At 44.7% G+C, this 21,299-nt stretch overlaps 1 protein-coding gene across 1 annotated transcript in view; it reads left to right on the plus strand.

Annotated features, from left to right (window-relative positions):
• The window catches only part of LOC107373262 (uncharacterized), a 72,601-nt gene that overhangs the window by 12,022 nt on the left and 39,280 nt on the right, over nt 1–21,299 (plus strand). The window lies entirely within an intron of this gene.

Genomic DNA, 21,299 nt, shown 5'->3' on the forward strand with positions numbered 1-21,299 from the left:
AACTACAGAAATAACTCTCTGGATAACCTAGCCTTTTAGATGGAGGCATGTTGGAGGCAGGGCAAGGGAGAGCCGTCTTTACCGACTGTACACTCCACCTCCCTCTACTCCCCCACTTGTCCAGATCTGGGCTAACATCATATTTTAACCATAGACAAGGTGTCTGCCTCATGAACTAAAGCTGGGAGCTGGTTCCACAAGAGAGGAGCCTGACAGCTAAAAGATCTGCCTCCCATCCTATTTTTAGATATTTTGGAAACCACCAGTAAACCTGCAGTCTGAGAGGGAATTGCTTGGTTAGGAATGGATAGAACAATCAGATCACTGATGTATGATGGAGCTTGAATATGAGCAGTTTTACATGTGAGAAGGAGGATTTTAAAATCTATTCTGAATTTAACAGGCAGCCTATGTAGGGAAGCTAAGACAGGAGAGATATGATGTCTCATTTTAATTCTCATCAGAACTCTAGCTGCAGCATTTTGGACAAGCTGAAGACTCTTAACTACATTCTGTGGACTTCCTGAGAGTAATGAATTACAGTCACGTGACTAGAACTAGAATCGTGCAGTACGTGCGCGAATCGTACAAGTGCAGTACGTGGCTAGAGGCGCGCAGGTTCATGCGTGCAAAACTAAAACAGCAGCTTCCTACAGGGCAGGGCCATGATGTAGTTGAAAGCCGGTGTATAAATGACAAACAAGGCTTGAGCGCCCCCCAGGCGGTAAGTCGTCAAGTATTTACCGCCCGACAAGAAAATTTAGCGCCATTGGCGCTTGGGCGCTTTAAAGGTCCACCCCTGCCCTAGCAATTGCAGATGGGACCATGTCCAGGGACATGAGGTACGGAGGCATCCTCCCCATGAGGAGAAGGTCGACCGAGGCGCTCATGTCCCGACCATAGTCTGCCAGGCAAGCGGTCAGCATCTGTGTATGAGCATAATCAACATTCACAAAGGAACACAACTCATTCACAGCTGAAGTTGTTTAATGCAAAATGTCGCTATGAGTGTTGAGTACCACCATAGTTTGTTTTTCAGACATGCCCAGCTGTCTCAGGGTGCGTCGCTGCTGCAGTACCTGCTTACACAGATCCGGGTATTCTCTGCTAAGCTCATCAACGTGTCGACGAACTGTGTGAATCTCAACCGAGTTGACTGTGGAGAATGGGAAGTTTAAAAGATTCCCAATTGCATTACCAATTGAGAAAAGTCCGTCCAGGAAACGCTTTGGTCTTCTGCTGGTACCGGAAAGTTCACTGTTAGAAACTGTGTACTTAATTGCCTGCTTAAGAATGTGACTGACATCAGCTACTGCATGCTGTGTCATGGTACGAGTCCAATGTTCCCCCGTTTTTGAGAGGTTGCCGAAGGCATTCTTCATCTTATCAGTACATGCCATAGCGGGGTCGAATTTGACGAAGATCTTTTGTGTAAATAAATGATAGTTAGTCATTAGTAGACCTGGGCAGTCTCGATGTGCGATACCCGAAGAGGGCCCAGGTTCGTACAGATGCGTTAGAGGTAGCCGGTGATGGGTACCAACCGCAGTTGATAGCAGCCCGAAACACGCTACTAACAAAACTTATTTTACCAGACCTGGAAATGGAAACCAGGGACGCTGTAGGTTGTACAGTGGCGTGGCCTTGCGAGGGTTCAGCGCAGGTGGAGGCTCAGAAGGGCCCTCGTTCGACGCGCAGGAGCAGTCAGAGAGATCGGGGTCAGCCAGTGGTGGTATAGGGCACCGGACCCCCTCGCCTTCGGTAGGTGAGTCACCAACCTCTGGGCTAAAGGTCACCAGCGCCTGCTGTAGCGCAGTAACGTCAGCGACGTCATCAGCCTGTCCTTCGGCAGGGGGACTCCCCACCGCAAGGTTCTGAGCTTCAGCCGGAGTATCAGCTTCACCCTCTGTCCCCCCTTTGGCAGGTGGTGTTCTCACCGCAGGGTGCGGAGTCTCAGCTGGTGTCTCACCGCAACCACCAACTCCCACTAGGGTAGGTGTCTTCCCCACCTCCGTGTGGGGTGGTGTTACAGAGACTTTGCAGACTCTCTGGATGTCACTGACTTTACTGGTAATGGATTGACCGACCAGGTTGACAGTTCCGTTGACTTTGTCACCGCCTGAACCTTTAATGAGGTGCCCAAGGGACGCCAAGGGTATCGGTTGGGTCGCCTCATTTTGGAGTGTCCAATCTTTAAATGAAATGCCGGCGTCAAGGCGTCGTAACAGGTCTCCTCCCACTACGAATGGAAGCTTTTCGATGTTAGTCACAAACACTGGATGGCTCATGGACATGCCTCCCACTGTGAAGTTGATGGATACCACATCCGACAAGGATCCTCGGTCTGCAGAGAACGGTTGGATCTGCCTAATGCAGGTTGTGAGTCCTATGACGCGACCCTGTGCAGCTGCAGCAATATGGACCTGCTCCCAGAGAGAGCTGGACATGATGGTATAATCTGAACCCGTGTCCATGAGAGCCTCACAGTCCAGTACCCCCTCCTGGGTCAACGGAATGTGAGGTTTATTTGTAGGACCACGTTGGGTGATACTGCAGAGAACTCTTCGTGGAGGTTTAATCGGTTTGCTAGGTCTGGTTTCAGGTTCTGTGGGTTTTAGAGTGCTAGCGCTGTCGCGAGCGTGTCCCATTTATCGGTTCCGTTAAAACCTAGTTCTGTTAGAACTTATAAGACTGCGCTGCTTTCTCAGGGTTCGTGGGCTGTCGGTGAGTTTTATTGTATTAGACCCTGGTTTGGACTACCTAATTAGAATCAGTTTCCTATTTTAAGGTAAAATGATATGCCATACTTGTCCTTTTGTGAGAGCACACTTCCTTTTAATACCTCCCGTTATCTAGTGGTTTTAGATACTAGGGCAAAGTTCAAAAGCAGGCCAGTCTTCTGACAATTCTTTGGGTTATTTAGGATTAATTTGCGCCCCTGTCAGCTTTAGTGGGCGGTGGTAACTAGAAAATGATTCTTGTTAGTTGATCAGGCTAACATAGATTTATCAATTTATCTAATTAATCCAACCTACCCACGCTGGCGGAGATTTTTTCACACTTGCCAACAGAGCCTACTTTAACCTACTAATGTTTTGGCTTATCATCCTTAAGATATCTCGTTACTCACAGGAGAGGAGAAGACTATCTTCTTTACTTAAGGTTTCTTTTTCTTAATCTGTCACAAACCGTAAAGCAAATCCTGATAATTCAGGAACCTGTAATTAATGTGCTTACCTCTCCTTATTGTTCAGGTCGGGGCCCCAACCTTGACCTTTAAAAAACACCTGGAAGAATCAGGGATGTGGATTCTTTTTCAAAAAAGTTTATTCACAGTCACAGAAGTCACAGAAGGGGGGCCACTGCTCCCTTTTCCTGTCTTCCCTCCTCCTAACCTATCATGGTTCTGCAGACCAGGCTTCTAATCTCTAAACAGCCTACTTCCTGTCAACCGCCACCTGTCATGCTTACAGGCCAGAATCATACTTATCAATAAAACTATCACCCCCGACATTAATCCGAGTGCACACAGGGGCCAAAACAGTGCGTCCCAGACTGGGACTATTATGTTTTCTCTCACCCCTTTTAATAAAGTCTCCATGGAATCACTGGTTCCTTGAATTACATTATTTGAAACTTGTACCACACTGTCACTCACAATTTCCCCCACTCCTCGAACTACCAAACTTACATGTCTTAACGTGCCATTAATACCATACGCGAAATAATCAAACCAGTCAGCTTTTTGCTGATCCAACGATCTCCGAAAGGCCGAGCAATAACCACTCCTTAAATCCCAATTTGGATAATCTCTAAAGTTAGGAAATTCTTTGGGCGTGTCAGGGTCAATTGTGAATCTTTCAGGTTGAGGATTCTTTCCTAATCTAGGTTCATTAAAACACACATGATGATATATGCCTAATCCGTTAAGGTAATTAAAATTTACCAGACTGAATGCTCCCCATTTGGTCGTTCCTGGGGTTGTGAACCCTGGGGGCACTAAGTCTCCAACTTTATCACCCATAATCATTATGCGATCTAAGAGGCCATTCCCGGTTTTTGTATTATTGATCTCCCAGGTGTTCGTTTTATCAATAGAAAACCAATTTGTTTTGACTCGGAGTTGACCGTTTTCTAACACCAGCATTTTTGTTCCTATTAATTTTCTCTCAAAGGTTTCTGCTTCAATCCGTGTGTCCTGGGGATAATAATCATATTTTTGTTTATTATATCCCTCTCCGTACCAGTATGTCATAGGATACGTCTCGTACATTTCTTTCCTATAATACAGGGGTGGGCAATTATTTTTTCCATGGGGCCACATGAGAAATAGAAAATATTGTGGAGGGCCAGGCCAAAAGGCTGAAGTCAATTATGCATAATGTTAATGGTATTTCTTTATAAAAAGCAGTAAATACCATCGTTTTTTCAAGCTGGTAAGAGTAGACTATATGTTATAAATGAGCAAAAAGGAAAAAGTGAGGTTGGCTTACAAAAATGTGATTTATTCAAATTTCCCAAGGCAATGGTAAACAAAGTGCGCATTTGGTTTTTGTTAAACATTTGTGACTTATATTAGTTAACAGTTTTAGTCATATTCACTCCAAAACACATTTTGAGTTTCAAATATTGTTGGAAAGAGGTTCTTAGCATTCTACAGACACACAGTATTGTCTGTAAAATAAAATCACTGAACTGTGATCTTGAGAAAGAGGTTTATAAAAATTGTCCCAGTTCACTGCTAGTTGCCTACATTTGTGGTCCAAACACATTATTTTGTGTTTTTAAGCGATTTTTTTCTTATTCAATGGAATAAATCTAGTCTCTGCTGGGCTTTAATGAGTGCATCAAAGTCAGGTTGAATGTCTGAGGTGGAGATGCGAAGCACAGCTGACAAATGTTCATCAGTGAAAGAGGATCTATACCTGGATTTTGTAAACTTCATCATTGAACATGTTTGTTCACAAATGTAGGTAGAGCTGAAGAAAATCAACATCTTCTGAGCATGTCTCCTCAGGTTTGGAAAGTTCTCCTCCTTAAGAGAAGAGTAGAAATCCAGCAGAGATCCTGAATCTCTGCTTTCAAGTCCCAAACCCTCTTCAGCACTTTACCCAGGCTGAGCCATCTGACAGCTGTGTGGAGTCCTCCAAAAGAGCCACACACTGTCTGTGATTCATTTTCCGTGCCCTGATGAAGTTTATTATTTTAGTAACAACATCAGTAACATGGTTGATTTTTAGCACTGACTTGCACAACACATGTTGGTGTATAATTCAATGCAAAAACACCTATTTTTGATCTGCATCGATTTCTGTCACCTTATCTTAGATGCGTTTCAAAAGTCCGACATTTATCCCTGTAAGATTTGTACAACCTTCTGTTGTGACACCTAACAGTCTCTCCCATTTCAATCCCAAAGTGTCCGTGCACGCATTTACCTCTGTAAAAAGATCACTCCCTGTCGTTGTCCCTTTCATCGACCGCATTGCTGCTAGCTCCTCTGTGAGCTCCGTTATCCCCCGGACATCACAGCTCTCGTCTAAGGCCAATGAAAAAAAGTCAAAACTTGCCACTTCACGTTGCAGCTGAAGCTCCAGGTTCCCCACGGTTCGCCTGGACAGCGGGATTTGCTCAAATGCGCCTTTTTTTCAGGGCATATTAGTGCGGCGGAGTCCACCATGCACTCTTTGACAAACTCTCCCTCCGAAAATGGCTTGCTGTTTTTAGCTATTTTGTGGGATATCACAAAGCTGGTCCTGGTTGCTGCATCCCTGGATGTGTGAAGCTTAGTAAAACAGCCTTGCTGCTTTTGCAACTTTGCTAGCAAAGCTTCGGATGCCCGTGCCCTCTCAGCATCAGATGAGTTCTTGTATTTTTCCGAGTGTTTCTTGTCGTAATGCCGACTCAAACTGTAGTCCTTAAACACGGCAATCTCCTCCCCGCAAACCAAACACATGGCTTTGCCTCCGACTTCAGTAAAAAAAAAAAAAAAACTTAGCAGTCCAATTTTTGTTGAAAATCCTGTGTTTGGCATCTTTTTTTTCTTTTCTTTTTTTTTTTTGCATGAGCAAACATTTCTGGGGCTACAATCACCCGCGGGCACTTGTTGCTATACGTATTGCATCATTGTGCACGTAAAAAACAACTTCAAAATAAAAGCAATGCAGCCTTAGCCCATGCATGAGGTAAAATGAGAAAATACATTTATTTTGTAATTTCCAATTAACCTTACGCGGGCCGGTCAAAGTCAACCAAAGGGCCGTATGTGGCCCGCGGGCCGTAAAATGCCCAGGTCTGCTATAATATCTATAGTCTTCTGGAATATTCCTTTGCATATAACCGCGTAAAACTTTATAGCATAACTCTCCAGTTCCTAAAGTAGCTATGTTTAGATAAGGGGGTCTAGGTTTAAAAAATTCTCGATCTCCTAATGTGTCCGGACGCAAACCTCTGATCGTCAATCCATATAGTTGTGAATACCAAAAAATACACATTCTTCTAGTTAATCCTTTAGTATTATTACAGACTTCCACGTGACATCCTTCAAGCATTAATGTATAATTTCTAGCCCATGTAGGACTGTGATAAAAATCTTTCTTATGGCTTGGTCTAATCATTTCGTTTACTGCTTCGAATATGGAGTCTGTCTCAATTATATTATCAGGAGTAGCTGTACCTTTTTGGTAATATGCTCCTGCGATCCTTATTCTAAGTGGCTCGCCTCCCTGCCATAAAGCGCTGTTATTCGCTTTCCTGGTTAAACAGAGCCTAGTTTCCTCATTCCATGCATGAAATCCTGTATCTAAATTAGTGGGATCAGATTGATTCTTTTTCATCCATTGCACTACTTTCGGGTGTTTGAAATTAGGAACCTCATAAACCCATTCTGTATAAAGAGTGTGTTTTATCTTATGCAGCTCCCATCCTTGTGGCTGAAGGCCTACCTCATTATGGAGGCAGAAAAATGTCCAGTTAAAATATGTACTATTAGTGGGAAGTATATAATTCTGATATCCTGTGTAGTTTGCATATTCACTATGACCTTTACGTAAGAGTCGAGCTAAGTCTGAAGTAGATCTCTTACCCCGCACACCGGGCTCCAGAAAGAGAGGAACAGTCTCTTCACCTTCCTCAGCCTCAGCCAGGGGATCAGACATTGCAGGGGGTACTTTTGATAACCATTTAATCACATTATCATTTACTTTCTGCCACATGTGACTCTCTTCTATCATGGACAAGGAATCATATTTTAGTGTTGTATTAGGAGGGGGGGTCGGAAAAACGTCTCTTCTTTCTCTCCCTCTTGATAATCTTTGATACCAATGCGTAATATTTCCTGTTTGCCAGGAACTTAAACTACTGTCTTTGGTCTGAAAACACCCAAATTCGATTCTATGAGGCCACCATCTCTCTATTTTTATTACTTTAAAAGTGGTGAAGTTGTGTCCCCATTCTAAATCATTTCTAAGACAATATTTGTAAACCCACAACTCTACTTCACCTGAAGTTTGATTTAAGATTTTCTTTTTCCTTAATATTATCTGACAAGATCGATTAAGCTCTGTGGATCCTGTCTGATCCATTAAGACTGCCATATACTCCGCCCATGGGCCGGTCTCATCACACTCCGTGTCATTCCTCTCCTCCTGCTCTGCTGCAGAAAATGTCACGGCGGGTGTAGCCATGATCCGGTCAAATCCATTTTCTCCACAGGGCAAGCGCAGGCAACCAGTTTTGTTCCCTGTTACACTACAAATCTTGAATCCAATCTGTGTTGCTATCATGCAGGGGGTTATATTCTCATTAAAATCTTCTTTGGGCCATAACAGCTTAATTTTGGATACATTCCAATTCCCTACTAATTGTTGCGGTCCTCCGTGAGTTATGTTGTATGTCACCGAGGACACATGATACGTTCGGAGATATACATGTACCCCATATGCAATCGCTATACTTAACCCTATTAGGCTAAATTCGAAAAGGATAAAAAAGGCCCATCTGATCCATTTTATTATCCAATTCTGTCCTTTCGGAATATTTACATTTTTCTTTTTAACTTTGGGGTCAACTCCAGCCGGAGTTGCATACCTGACCACTTTTCATTTTCTGCTGCTTTCCCTCTTATGCTTCTGAGGAGACAACATCTGCAAAAACAGAAGCATAAAAATCAGCAGGAAATGAAAGCGCCCTGCTCTAGTTAGTTAGAGTCAGATTGGAGACCAGCCTTCTACGAGACATTCTAGTGTGAGCAGTCCCATAAATCTTAGGCCAATGTGCCTCCCCTCTCCGGGTGGTCACTATGTTAACAGCCGAGCTGCAAATGCGACCCAACAGGCCTATTACCTCCACCAAAGTTAACTGATAAGGCATGAACTTACGCTCCGCCCCTGGTCCAAGACTCTTCAGCTCAACCAGGTATGATGTAACACGCTTACGCATCCCTGGGGGCTCCTGAACAGACAATCCTGTATGCCATTCAAGAGTCCCTGACAGATAAGTTCCCCATCTGTCATCTTTCTATTCTTGAGTTACCCCAATCTGTGTACCTGTTTCCCATGCATCAGCCAGCGTACCAAATTGCTGTCCTAATATCAAGCTCTTAATAGACTCAAATTTGGACCGAGCCTGAAGCTCTTCCAGTCCTTTTTCTCTGGTCTTGAGCTTGACCACAAATGGATAAGCTTCCACCCATAAATCTCTAACTGGCTTTACCAGGCTAGGATTCCTGAGCAGCTCTCCTACAAAAAACATACTGGGCTGGCTTGTCGGTAAGCAGGTAGTCAAAACACCATTCTTCGTGAAACAGCACCCATCTTTGATTTCACCTCTGTGGGTGCATTCACAGACCTGCCAGGAGATGATGCCTGGATTATTCCTCAAGCAGGTTCCGCAAAAACATATTTTAATGGGAGCAGACAGCTCCACTGCACCCATATGCAAGTCTGTTCCTCTCTCCAGGTGAGGGGGCTTCTGCTCCCGGAGCCCCGACCATTTAATTAGGGTGCACAGAGATCCGCATGTCACGCATGTTCCCGGCTTCCAGCCTCCCCATTGCGCGTAACGATACACATTTGCAGATTCTATGAAGCCCGGAAACATAGCCACTTTACAATCTTTAATAGAATCCCCCTTCGTTACCAGAATGAGGCCCGGAGTACCTAGGATCTTACAAGTCATTTCTTCGCTAGATTTTGATCCAGCCATGACGTTTAATCGCATCTCACTTGTGCCTCAGCACCCGGACAGCGCCCCGCCGCAGCTCCATACTAGCTTTTCCAGCCTCATTCTGAAAGCTCCGGTTACAGGACACTGAAATATCTATCTGCCATGGCTGGTTAAGTTTCTCTTTTTTATTTTTATTTTTTTTTATTCGTTTTCACGTCTTATTCTTTATTCTTACTCTTTATTCCTTCTTATTTTTTTGCCTAGCTTTTATCCTTGGCTTTTCTTACGTCGGAAAGCCGTGATTTCTTTATACCTCTTTGAGTTAATCGTCCGTTCTCCCAAATTTCTTTCCTTTTCGAGAAATTGGTGTGGTTTTCACTCCAAGGTTATAAGCGTATCCGGTCCATGGTGCGTAAGCTTTTATAAGCCTAAAAGACAGTTCTACGTCGGATAGTCCGGTATCTAATATTTGTACCTTCGCTCTGTAGCCCCACGTTGTTGCGCCATGTGGCATGCACGTCCCATTTGCCGGTTCCGTTAAAACCCAGTTCCGTTAGAACTTATGAGACTGTGCATCCATCAGGGTTCGATGGGGATGTCGGTGAGTATTATAGTATTAGACCCTGGGTTGGGCGTCCTAAGTTAGAATCATATCTTTTATTTTAAAGGTGAAATAATATGTAAGACTTTTCCTTCTGTAGTAGCTCACTTCTTTTTAAGCAATCCCGTTATCTTAAGGTTTCTTTATATTAATCTGTCACAAACCGTAAAGTAAGTCCTGATAATTCAAGAACCCATAATTAATGTGCTTACCTCTGTGCAATTAATGGTCAGGGCTCCCACTCATGAAGCTTTAGAGAAAACCTGAAATAATCAGGATTATGTTTCTTTTCCAAAAAAGTTTATTACAAAATAGAAAAATACAAAAATGAGTAAATATAAAAAACAACCGATATTCCCCAAGGAGGGATTAGTTCAAAATGATTAAATAAGAGAGTTAGTTTACACCAGCTCCTGTCTTCTGAGAATCTCCCCAAACTCTTTCTAAAACTCTTGTCTAGCTCTGCTTCTCTCCAAAAAACTGACCTGTCATCCCCCATCCAGCAGGACGGGGGATGACCCCTCCAAATCTGCTCTGTCTCTTCTTGTCGTCTGCCCCAGCTGCTTGTCGAATCTCAATCTGAATCCTCTGCTGTTCAGAGCTGTTCTTATATACCCTTCCTGGGCCAGCTTAAGGTCATGGGGTCATTTACCAGACACACACTTTGTAGCTCAACACAAGACATTTGGTATCATTTTCACTACATGCAGCATTCTTCGTAACACAGGTCATTACATCATCTTTTGCAGCATTCTTCAGTTTCTCTCCAATGTTCCTGAGAGGGCTTCTGGATCTGATGGGCTTGTCTTCATTCTGTTCTCCTCCAATCCCATCTTTCCAAGCCAGGGGTGGATCCAGGGGTGGGGCCAGCCAGCCTGACCTTTTGCCTAGTTCTGTCCTCTTGTCCCTGTGACCCTTGTGTGACCCTTGTTTCTGACCACAATTTTTTGACCTGCAGCCCAGCTCCTGTCTTCTGGCTGATTTTGCTCGCACAAGCCAGTTCAGTGTGGCTCACCTTTTGACCCCGTACTTGCCACTGTCTTTGGCATGTGGGGACTGGCAACACTTCACCTGAAGTTTGATTTAAGATTTTCTTTTTTCTTAATATTATCTGACAAGATTGATTAGGCTCTGTGGATCCTGTCTGATCCATTAAGATTGCCATATACTTTGCCCATGGGCCAGTCTCATCACTCTCTGTGTCATTTCTCTCTTCCTGCTCTGTTGCAGAAAATGCTGTCAGAGAGGGTCTAGCCATGATCCGGTCTAATCCATGATTTTCTCCACAGGGCAAGTGCAGGCAACCGGTTTTTTCCCCCGTTACACTACAAATCTTGAATCCAATCTGTGTTGCTATCATGCAGGTGGTTATATTTTCATTAAAATCTTCCTTGGGCCATAACAGTTTCATTTTGGACATATTCCAATTCCCTACTAATTGTTGCGGTTCTCCACGAGTTATATTATATGTCACCGAGGACACATGATACGTTCTGAGATATACATGTACCCCATATGCAATCGTTAGACTTAATCCTATGAGGCTCAATTCGAATAGGATAAAAAAAGGCCCATCTGATCCATTTTTTCATCCAATTCGTTCCTTTCGGAATATTTACATTTTTCTGTTTATCTTTGGGATCAACTCCAGCCGGAGTTGATGCATACCTGACAACTTTCCGTTTCCTGCTGCTTTTCCCTTTATGCTTCTGAGGAGAGAACATCTGCAAAACAGAAGCGTACCTAACCCTAACCCTAACAGAAGCATAAAAATCAGCAGGAAATGAAAATGTCCTGCTCTAATTAGTTAGTGTCAGATCGGAGACCAGCCTACTACGAGACATTTTAGTGTAAGCAGTCCCATAAATCTTAGGCCAATATGCCATCCCGCTTCGGGTGGTTACTATGTTAGCAGCTGAGCTGCAAATGCGACCCGACAGGTCTATTACTTCTATCAAAGTCAACTGATAAGGCATGAACTTACGCTCCGCCCCTGGTCCAAGACTCTTCAGCTCAACCAGGCATGAGGCCACTCGCTTACGCATCCCAGGGGGCTCTTGAGCAGACAATCCTGTATGCCAGTCAAGATTTCCTGATAGATAAGTGCCCCATCTGTCATCCTTATATTCTTGGGTCACCCCAATTTGTGTACCTGTTTCCCATGCATCAGCCAGCGTCCCAAATTGCTGTCCTAATATCAAACTTTTAATAGACTCAAAGCTGGATCGAGCCTGAAGCTCTTCCAGTCCTTTTTCTCTAGTCTTGAGCTTGATTACAAACGGATAAGCTTCTACCCATAAATCTCTAACTGGCTTCACCAGGCTAGGATCCCTGAGCAGCTCTCCTACATAAAACAGGCTGGGCTGGCATGTTGGTAAACAGGTAGTCAAAACACCATTTTTCATGAAACAGCACCCATCTCTGATTTCACCTCCGTGGGTGCACTCACAGACCTGCCAGGAGATGATGCTAGGTTCATGTCTCAAGCAGGTCCTGCAAAAACAAATTTTAATGGGGGCAGAAAGCTCCACTGCACCTGTGTGTAAATCCGTTCCCCTTTCCAGGTGAGTAGGCTTATTCTCCCGGAGCCCCGACCACTTTATTAAGGAACACAGAGTTCCACACATTACGCATGTTCCCGGCTTCCAGCCCCTCCATTGAGCGTAACGATACCCGGCAGGGGAAGCTGTGAAGCTAGGAAACATGGCTCCTTTACAGTCCGTGACAGAACCTCCCCGCGATACCAAAACGAGGCCCGTGCTACACAAATTCTGGCATATCATTTCTTTACTAGATTTTGACCCAGCCATGACCTTTAATCAAGTAATTTCTTCAGTGAAGTTATTTTATGACTTGATTAGGGTGAACGCGTATACCAGTTTCAGTTAAAACCACGTTTCCAGTTACGTCCTGTATTATAAGGGGTCCACTTACGTTATGCTTAATGCAATTTCCCTTTTGGATCCGTCCTCTTTTGACCCAAATCCTCCCACCTTTCTGCAACACAGAAACGGGTTCCGGGTTAGTTTTTTTCTTAGCTCTTTTCAGCTTCGTCCTTTTAAGGATCACATTTAGTTCTGAAATCTCCTCCGGAGTATCCCATCGGGAATCCAGGTTGGTAAGAATGTGATTTTTTGCCATCCTAACTGCTCTTTCTGCTATTCCATTAGTGTGGGATTCATATGGGATAGAAAAAATGTGTTGAATACCCCTCGACTCAAGCAGACAAGCAACTTTGTCATTTTTGAATTCAGGCCCTCCATCTGAGCGAAGTATCTCACACGTAAGAGGCAGGTGCAAAGATAAGGCCATGCTGACCGTATTTCCTGTGACCCGTTTCAACGGTACCACTTTGCTCTGGTCCCCTGGACCATTATCTTTGATCACCAAAAAGAATTTATATCCATTCCCTCCTCTAGAAGCACATTCACCAACATCTGTGCTGAAATGCACCCCTGACACATCACACATGATGGGCTGATGGTCATAAATCACAGGTTGAGCCCCTCCTTTTAATTTACACGGCTCACATTTCGCTTTCACTTGGGCTGTTAGTTCTCTCAGTTTTGGCACAAAAATATTTTCTTTCTTGAAAATCTCACGCAAACGCTGTATTCCCACATGTCCAGAAGTTACATGTGCGTAGGTCACCAGCTCTTCATCAGCTGCAGGAGTCCTGTTCTGTAAAAACGCTGTAGGCAGAAACAAACCTCGAACTTGTACCAAATCATCTACCTCTGCGTTACCGACTTCATCGGCACTGGTACCTCCTGTATGGCTATTAACTTGTGTTACCACAATCTGTAATTTTTTCTTATAGCACGAAACAAGTGTCCATAAGTCAGCATGCTCCAGTTTCTCCCCATCAGTTTTCTGAAAGTCCTTAGCTTCCCAGAATGACAGATGGTCATCTAACCCATCTCTCACATATCTAGAATCTGTGACTAATCTCACTGATCTAAGTTTCAGCTTACATGCATCAGCAAGAGCCATGACTACTGCTGTTAGTTCAGCTGTCTGAGCAGACCCAATAGCCTGTCCTGCCTGTTGGTATTTCCTGTTTCCCAACTGGCTCACAAACCCCCACTTGCAAAAGAGTGACAGACCAAAAACCGTTAGCCAAGTCAATGCATGTTTTATATTTCTTAATAGGCATGGTTCGGAGCTGCATGTATGGATCAAAAGTTTTTCGTACATCGTGTGGAGTCACTCTATTTAATCCTTTTAAATTGTGTATCAGTCTGTAAGTTCCATTAGGTTTAGGAACAGCTTGAATGGGAAGACAGGTGGATAATGCGTCCTTTTCCTCTATTATCCCCTTCTCACAAAGCTCACTGAGCGTACATCTGATCTCATCTCTTCCTTCTCTGATTGGATACTGCGTCTCTCTGGCGGGCATAGCTCTTTTAATTATGCATCGATCTTTCACTCTGCCACAATCATTTTTATGTGTAGCCCAATTTCCTTTTTGTATTATTTCTCTGAGTCTGTGTGGGTCCAAGCTAGTTTTCTCCAGCTGCTCTTCAATGAGTCTGGTCATATCTAGCTCACCTAGAAAACTCACTCGCAGTGCTAGGTCCTTTTAGCCTGGCAAGCCAGACTAAATAAATGTATTATTTAGTCTGGCCATGCTCCATTGACAGCTCTCGGTTGTGGGGCGGGTTCTACCGTTGTCTTTCAAATGATCTCCGCATTCCACTGGACAATGAATGTGACATACTCTTGTTTCACTCTGTTGCATCATCCCACCCACCAGGCATATAGAGTGCCCTGATTGGCCCACAAAGCGGATAAAGCTCTGTGATTTGTTCACTAAGCAGATAGAGCACTACGACTGGCCCACCATTATGGACCAATCACAGCTCTTTATGTGTTTGAAACCCCTCTAGAGAGCTGTGATTGGCTAGCCAGAGTCCTGGTAGGAGCTGCTGAGGTTCCAATGGAGCATGTCTAGACCATTCTTTGCAAAGCAAGAATTTGGTCTAGTTCACTAGGCTAAGGTCCTTTGTTATTGTTACTAAATCCTTTAAACTAATTGAGTTTTCTGCACCTTTTATATAAAGAATTCCCTGTCCATCTTTATGAACTGCCATGCTGCGAATAGAACCATCTGCAAGAATTACATTTTTGTATACTATTTGTTCCATCGGATTATTCTCACGCTTTACTGATATAAACGCACCGGTATCTAAAATGTATTTTGTATTTTCGTATTTTACTTTAAGCCATTCTCCATCCCAATGTGTATGAGATGAGAGCGCCTTAATTATTTCTACTTTTGTGGCTGTTGGGGAGTTCGGCTTTTGTGATTGTATTTCGCATCCCAATCTTTTTTCGATTGGATCAGCTTGTCCCTCTGTTCCTTCGTCATTCTGGCCCATTCCTCTGGGTTTGTTCTCCTGGGTCGAGGCACAGGACACCCTGGCGGTCCCAAGAAGAATGGCCTTGCATTCGGATCCAATTGGTTCCGAGGTTTGTGGCCCTGGCTCGGTTCTATTCTGGGTGGGGGTTGTCTCAGCTGAGAGCTCGCTGATTGGCTCCCCTGCAGTGGGTGTGAAGGGAGCAGAGAGATTGTATCTGACTTTTTAATCTGCTTCCTACCTGCCGTCCTTGATCGTTTTTTGACTGCTTGAATTCTCTTGTACGATCCCATGCCTGTGCTTGTCGGATTTTTTCTTCAGGAGAGAGATTAGGCCACATTGCAGCCATCGTTAATCCTCCTGGCAAGTCAGCTAAAAGTTTTTCCTGCTGAACCTGAGAAAGCCCTGCAATTGTTCCCAAGCACCCAGCTAATGTAATTTTTCCTGTACTGATTTCAAGACTTAAAGCTTTCCTCCGCCTTTCACCAGAATCCTCACCAATTCCTCTCGGAGAACTGTCTGCCAAGGACATCAGCGAGGCTCCTGGGGTTAAACGCAGATCGTTCTTTAATGCAATGATCTGGGAAATCTCCGGACTTGAAAGTTGTTCATTCGTCATTCCTCGATCCTGAAGCCTCTGTACATAACCAGTATCTGTCTCACCAGGCGCTCTCTGAGGCAGGATGGTGTGATCAAAATGTCCTAAGCTTACTTTTGACTGTTCTTGTGCGGTTTGCCAGTGTGGGGAATATTCCTGTTCTAGGATTCTTTCCCTAGGCATTGAATGAAATTGTCCTCCCTGCGGAGTGCTTCGGTTCACATCTAGAAGTTGGGAGGGGCTGCGCGGCGAGTAGCAGTGAGTTTTCACTGCCGAATCTCTAGCCATGCATCCACCTCGATAAAAATCATATCCTTGAGCCAAAAAGGCATGTTTAAAGGGCTGTCCCCAGCCTGGCTGTAACATAACTTCCTCTCTGCTCTTTGCTCCTTGGATTGCTGCAGCTGTGGGCCCATCCACAGGGTACCATTCTGGAAAAGGATTTTCTGCTTCTTCTCCTGCATAATTCTGGTCTCCCTCTGTATTAATTGCAAACTGGCCTCATCCTGGTTCTGGAACTGGTCTCACCGGGCCTACATTAGGAGTTGCCTGAGGGTCATAATTAGGGCTGCAACAACGAATCGATAAATTCGATGAAAATTGATTACTAAAAGCGCTGGCAACGAATTGCGTCATCGATTCGTTGTGTCGCACAACTCTTCCAAAAGCCCCCCCCCTTCCCGCCCGCCGTTGCGCGCAGACCAGAGCAAGTCAGATCGGCGTGAGGGAGAGCCGGCAGATCGGCGCGAGGGAGAGCCGGCAGATCAGCGCGAAGGAGAGCCGGCAGATCAGCGCGAGGGAGAGCCGGCAGATCAGCGCGAAGGAGAGCCGGCAGATCAGCGCGAGGGAGAGCTGGCAGATCGGCGTGAGGGAGAGCCGGCAGATCGGCGCGAGGGAGAGCCGGCAGATCAGCGCGAAGGAGAGCCGGCAGATCAGCGCGAGGGAGAGCCGGCAGGTGTTTGGAAGAGGAACATGGCAGAAGCAGCGAGAGTCAAAAAAGTAAAAACTTTTTAAGTTTGGGAGCATTTTCAGTTAAATCAGGCAAAGACATTCGTTACCTGCAACGTTTAGGTCAGACTTAGCATGGCACGGGAGTACTACGGTGATGATGCAGCATCTTTAACGCAAGCATGTCGGGATCATCAGCAAGGAAGGAGAGAGCTCTGTGTCCGGGTAAGTTAAAAACTTTTCAAAAGTATTTCATCCAAGTCCCGGATTATTACACAGGCTAGACATGCCCTAAGCTCGTAAAAAAAGAGTCTAAAGTCGTGAGCGCGACCCTTATTAGATGAGCGCGGGGTGGGGTGGGGGGTGGTGGGGGACTCGCGCTGCTGCGAACCGGTTCCGCCCAAGGCCAGATTAACCATATGGGCAACTGGGCAATTGCCCAGGGCCCATGAACTCTAAAGGGCCCAGGGCACGAGCAAAATACTGTATCTATAATTTCCCGCTTTATGAGGACTATGGTGACCGTACGTTCCGTTTTCCCCGGACATGTCCACTTTTCACTCTCTGTCCGGCGCGTCCGGACTGGGGGTTCTTGTATTGATGAAAATGTCCGGCTTTTCATCCCGGAGCAGGGATAGAATTATGGGGGAGCTGTATATCCTACACATCCAGGGGAGCTGGAAAGAAGTTTTCTACCGATGGCGATATTACATCATTTATGGACTCTTTTGAGCAGAGAGCACAGGAAGCGGCACAGCGCTGATCGTTGTTGCACAGCGCTCCAGGCTGCTGCTTCCAGCGCACGGTCCATTCTCAAAGTGGCGCAACCAAAAAACTATAATTAGCACACGATCGTTCATGTCTGCACATGTTCTCTATTTTCTGTCTTATTTGTGCCTGAAGTGCTCTATACTGCGGAGCTCATCACCTGTGCTGCTGTGATTTCACCTCACGCAGCATCGAAAATGCGCTCTGCGCTTTGCGGTCAGGAGATCCCTTTGATCTGCTCAAAAGTAACTGCTGAGGTGAAAAAGTAAGAATCCAGGCAACAGATTTTCTGGAGAATTAAGAGGAGATGCAGGAAGATGAGAGACAGACAGGACAGGAAAATAGTTAAATAAAAACAAGAAAACAAAACAAAGTCTTGAAAAGTAAAATGTAGGTAGATTTATCTCCACTACACGTTTTTACCTGTAAAAAACAATAAGTTATACACATGTCATATTTATACATCTGATACAATTCAGATCACCTTCAAAACTCAGTCACACACCCAGGGCCGTTTCAAGACATTTTGGGGGCCAAGGCAAAATGCCCCCCTCCCCCCTAACTGGGCTCCCCAGAAGCCTCTGTGTAATTCATACCCTCTCCAGTAGTGTTAGTTATACAGTGTTTATAAAGGCCCCTCAGACATTACTGACATGTTCTAATATTATCAGATGAAAAACTAAACAATCAGGCATGCTGTCTCATCTGCTTCTTTTCTAAACTTGCAAAAAGTAACAAAACTATTTGAAAGCCACTATTTGTGGATTCTCTGAAAGTTTCCATGGAGTGTGTGACAACTTATTTTATCATTGATCCTATCGTCTAATCTCACAGCTGAAACAAGCATCCTTAATAATCTGTGCACAGGAAGCTTACCAATGCTGTAGTAAAACAAAAGGTATAATAATTTATTATTAATAAAACCTTGTTGCAGCACTAAAGCAGAAAAATGAGTTTTTGCATTAAATATGCAAAATATTTACATATGAATTGTTTTAGAGCCCTTTTATTGGCAGAATCTGATATTAATTTAGTTCTTACAAAAAACGGGTCCCAACATGGTTTGTGTGGCATTGCCATAGTGTGACATCATAGGCACAGATCCCCTGTCCTCTTGTTTGGAAATGGAAATATGATCACCCTATATTAAACAAACTGTCCACCCGGGCTTTTGCGCTGCACAGAGACGCTTCGCTGCCTATGACTCAACGTCAGTTGAGAGTCAGTCTCATGCAGACTGACCAATGAAGAGAGGGCCTCAAGTTAAGACCCTCTCCTCATTGGTCAGTCCACACGAGGTGGGTCAAAGGTTACTCTGGGCGGGTTACGTGTTGTCAGGCATTCAAGTATTGAGTATATTTACTGCATATTACAGTAAAATATTCTGTATGTGACCACATTATGGTGATCCTCGGGTCGTGATGATGGAGCCCTTGAATATTGTTGCCCAGGGTACAACGAAGTGTTAATCTGGCCCTGGTTCCGCCGTCACATTCCCGCAGAAACTGGTTGATCACACCGGGGCCAGACTACTAGCATGTGGTTTTACAACCACAATGTCCTCGGAAGCAAAAACGCTTTTAAATGGGAGGGAGGAGTCCTAACTGTTGCTGCAGGCGTGTTGTGTGAGAGTGCAGTTATTTACTGGTTAATATATTTTTGGGTTCAGTTGCTTTCATGTGGCCTAATGTGAGTCTATTTGGGATCATTGGAATGATCAGCAGCATTTCTTGATGTGACTTTATGGCAGTTGCCCAGGGCATCATCACAAGGAGGGTGGCATTCATTTACTTTTGTTTTATTTGGTATTTTTCAGTCATTTTTGGAAATAGTGATCAATTTTGATTAATTCACAGCCTATGTTTAATTACATTTAAAAATTAGTTGTTTGACATCCCCAGTTATAATAAATGTCTACAGATGAGATCAAACAAAACAGATGAGAATTGCCCTTAAGCTGTTTAACTTGGACCAAGCATTTTAGGTCACAGATAGATGTAGCTTAGGGTCTCTGTCTATACACCTTATAAGACAATTTAGGTGATGGCATGTTGTTTTTCTGCTATTGAACTGTTTTCTAATAATGTTTTGTTAAATAAAGTGAAGGAAGGAGAGAAATAACATTTCCCTAGCAGTTTTTAAAAATGTCCCCATGTAATCCGTTTAATCGATTAATCGTGTCGAGACCCCATCCGATTCATCGATTATCCAAATAATCGTTTGTTGCAGCCCTAGTCATAATATTTAATTTGTACCAGACGGCTATTTTTATTTAGTCCTCTAATGCCATAAACTATAGGATTTGTCTTGTCTCCTTTTTCTGCTCTCTGGGGTTGCTGTTCTACATTTTCACTGTTCTCACTTCGCTCATGGGCTGTAACTGGAGATAACCAACTCAGTTTTTCAGGTGTTCTACCACCAGGAATACGAGTGCTGCATTTTTGTTGGGATCCGCATTCTGACCTGAGCGTCCCCCTGGGTGTGCCACGCACCACTAGTTGGGTGGCACGTTCTTCTTCCTCATATTCGGCCTCACTGTCACTGCTCCTATCTCTGGCCTCAAACCAATTTTTGACTTTCTTCTCTACTCGCGGCAATGTTGATTTATCTACCAAAATTACGACCGGAATGTCTCCAAGCCTGCTGGAGGCTTCAGAATAAACCACCAAACCTGCACCATATGCCTCAGTTATCCGACACACCTGGGGTTTGTTATTAAGCTTCAGCACTAGCCGTCGCGCTCCTAAATCCAGGGCTTCTGACACTACCCGCTCCCAAGCTTGGTAAAAAGTGACGTCAGGGTTATAGGGGTCTACGTTAATTATGGAAATAGCGCTGATACGACCTTCCAGATTCCCTAATTGCTTGTCTAAGAGAGTAGTAATTTCTCCTGCCTCGTAATTACGATCTACCAGCGGGATCATGGAGTTTCTACCTTCTCCTCTAAGAGTCTTCTTAGAGAGCTCAGTGAAGATGTGGTTCCGGCAGAACTTTGTGGATTTTTCAGAAAGATCAACACATCTTCTTCTCGGAGCTCCGCATCTATTTTCTCACTTGACAGAATTATCACCGGCTCTTGACCTATCATAACATGGTTCGGAGGAGCTGCGGGGCTATGGGGTTCTAACGGGGGGAAAGGAATTGGGTTTGGAGTCCTTTCAGCCCCTAACGGTCTCTGGGTCTCGTCCTTCTCCCACACAGCAACATGCTGTTCAGTGGACAATCTCCCCGCTCCTCTCATGGGCCCCTGAGAAGGGGTTTGTGCATGGAGAAATGGGTTCCACTGCGCCGGCCGAACCGAGTCAGGCGGGTTCGGTGGGGGTGCAGGGAATCTGCTTTCGGAACCGGGGCTCACAGGGAATTCCCCGCGGAGCGCTGGATATAAAGGAGGTGCGGTCGGTACCGGTGGATCCTCATCCCATGAGGATGAGATTTCAACCGCAGCCCTCCGTCGGTACATTTCCGCTTGGAGCTCCGTGACTCCCAGTCGGTTACATAACGCCTGTCTCATTTGAATTGCCTCATTTTTGCTTCTAGATAAGAAGTATATTATTCTACCGCTAGCCTGTTGAACCATGAACTCTGCCATCGCAGAGTACATAGCTCCCGGGTCACATCGGTACTGTCCGACTCCAAATGGAGTAAGAACTAAAGGTTCCGGTCCAGTTGGGAGTTGCTCCAGCAATCCCAAAAGGATCTCATACTGTTCATCCTTAGAGAGGCTCGCTGGATTTTCCCAACAGCACCAAGCTACCTGGCTAAAAGCGGGGTCATTTCGTTGTTCTCCCAGAATTACCAAATCTCCCACTAACTCAAGACTCAAGACAACTTTATTAGTCCCCGAGGGGCAATTCGAGAC

This window comes from Nothobranchius furzeri, chromosome 2 (genome assembly GCF_043380555.1).
Source record: "Nothobranchius furzeri strain GRZ-AD chromosome 2, NfurGRZ-RIMD1, whole genome shotgun sequence".
In the NCBI taxonomy this organism is placed as follows: Eukaryota; Metazoa; Chordata; class Actinopteri; order Cyprinodontiformes; family Nothobranchiidae; genus Nothobranchius; species Nothobranchius furzeri.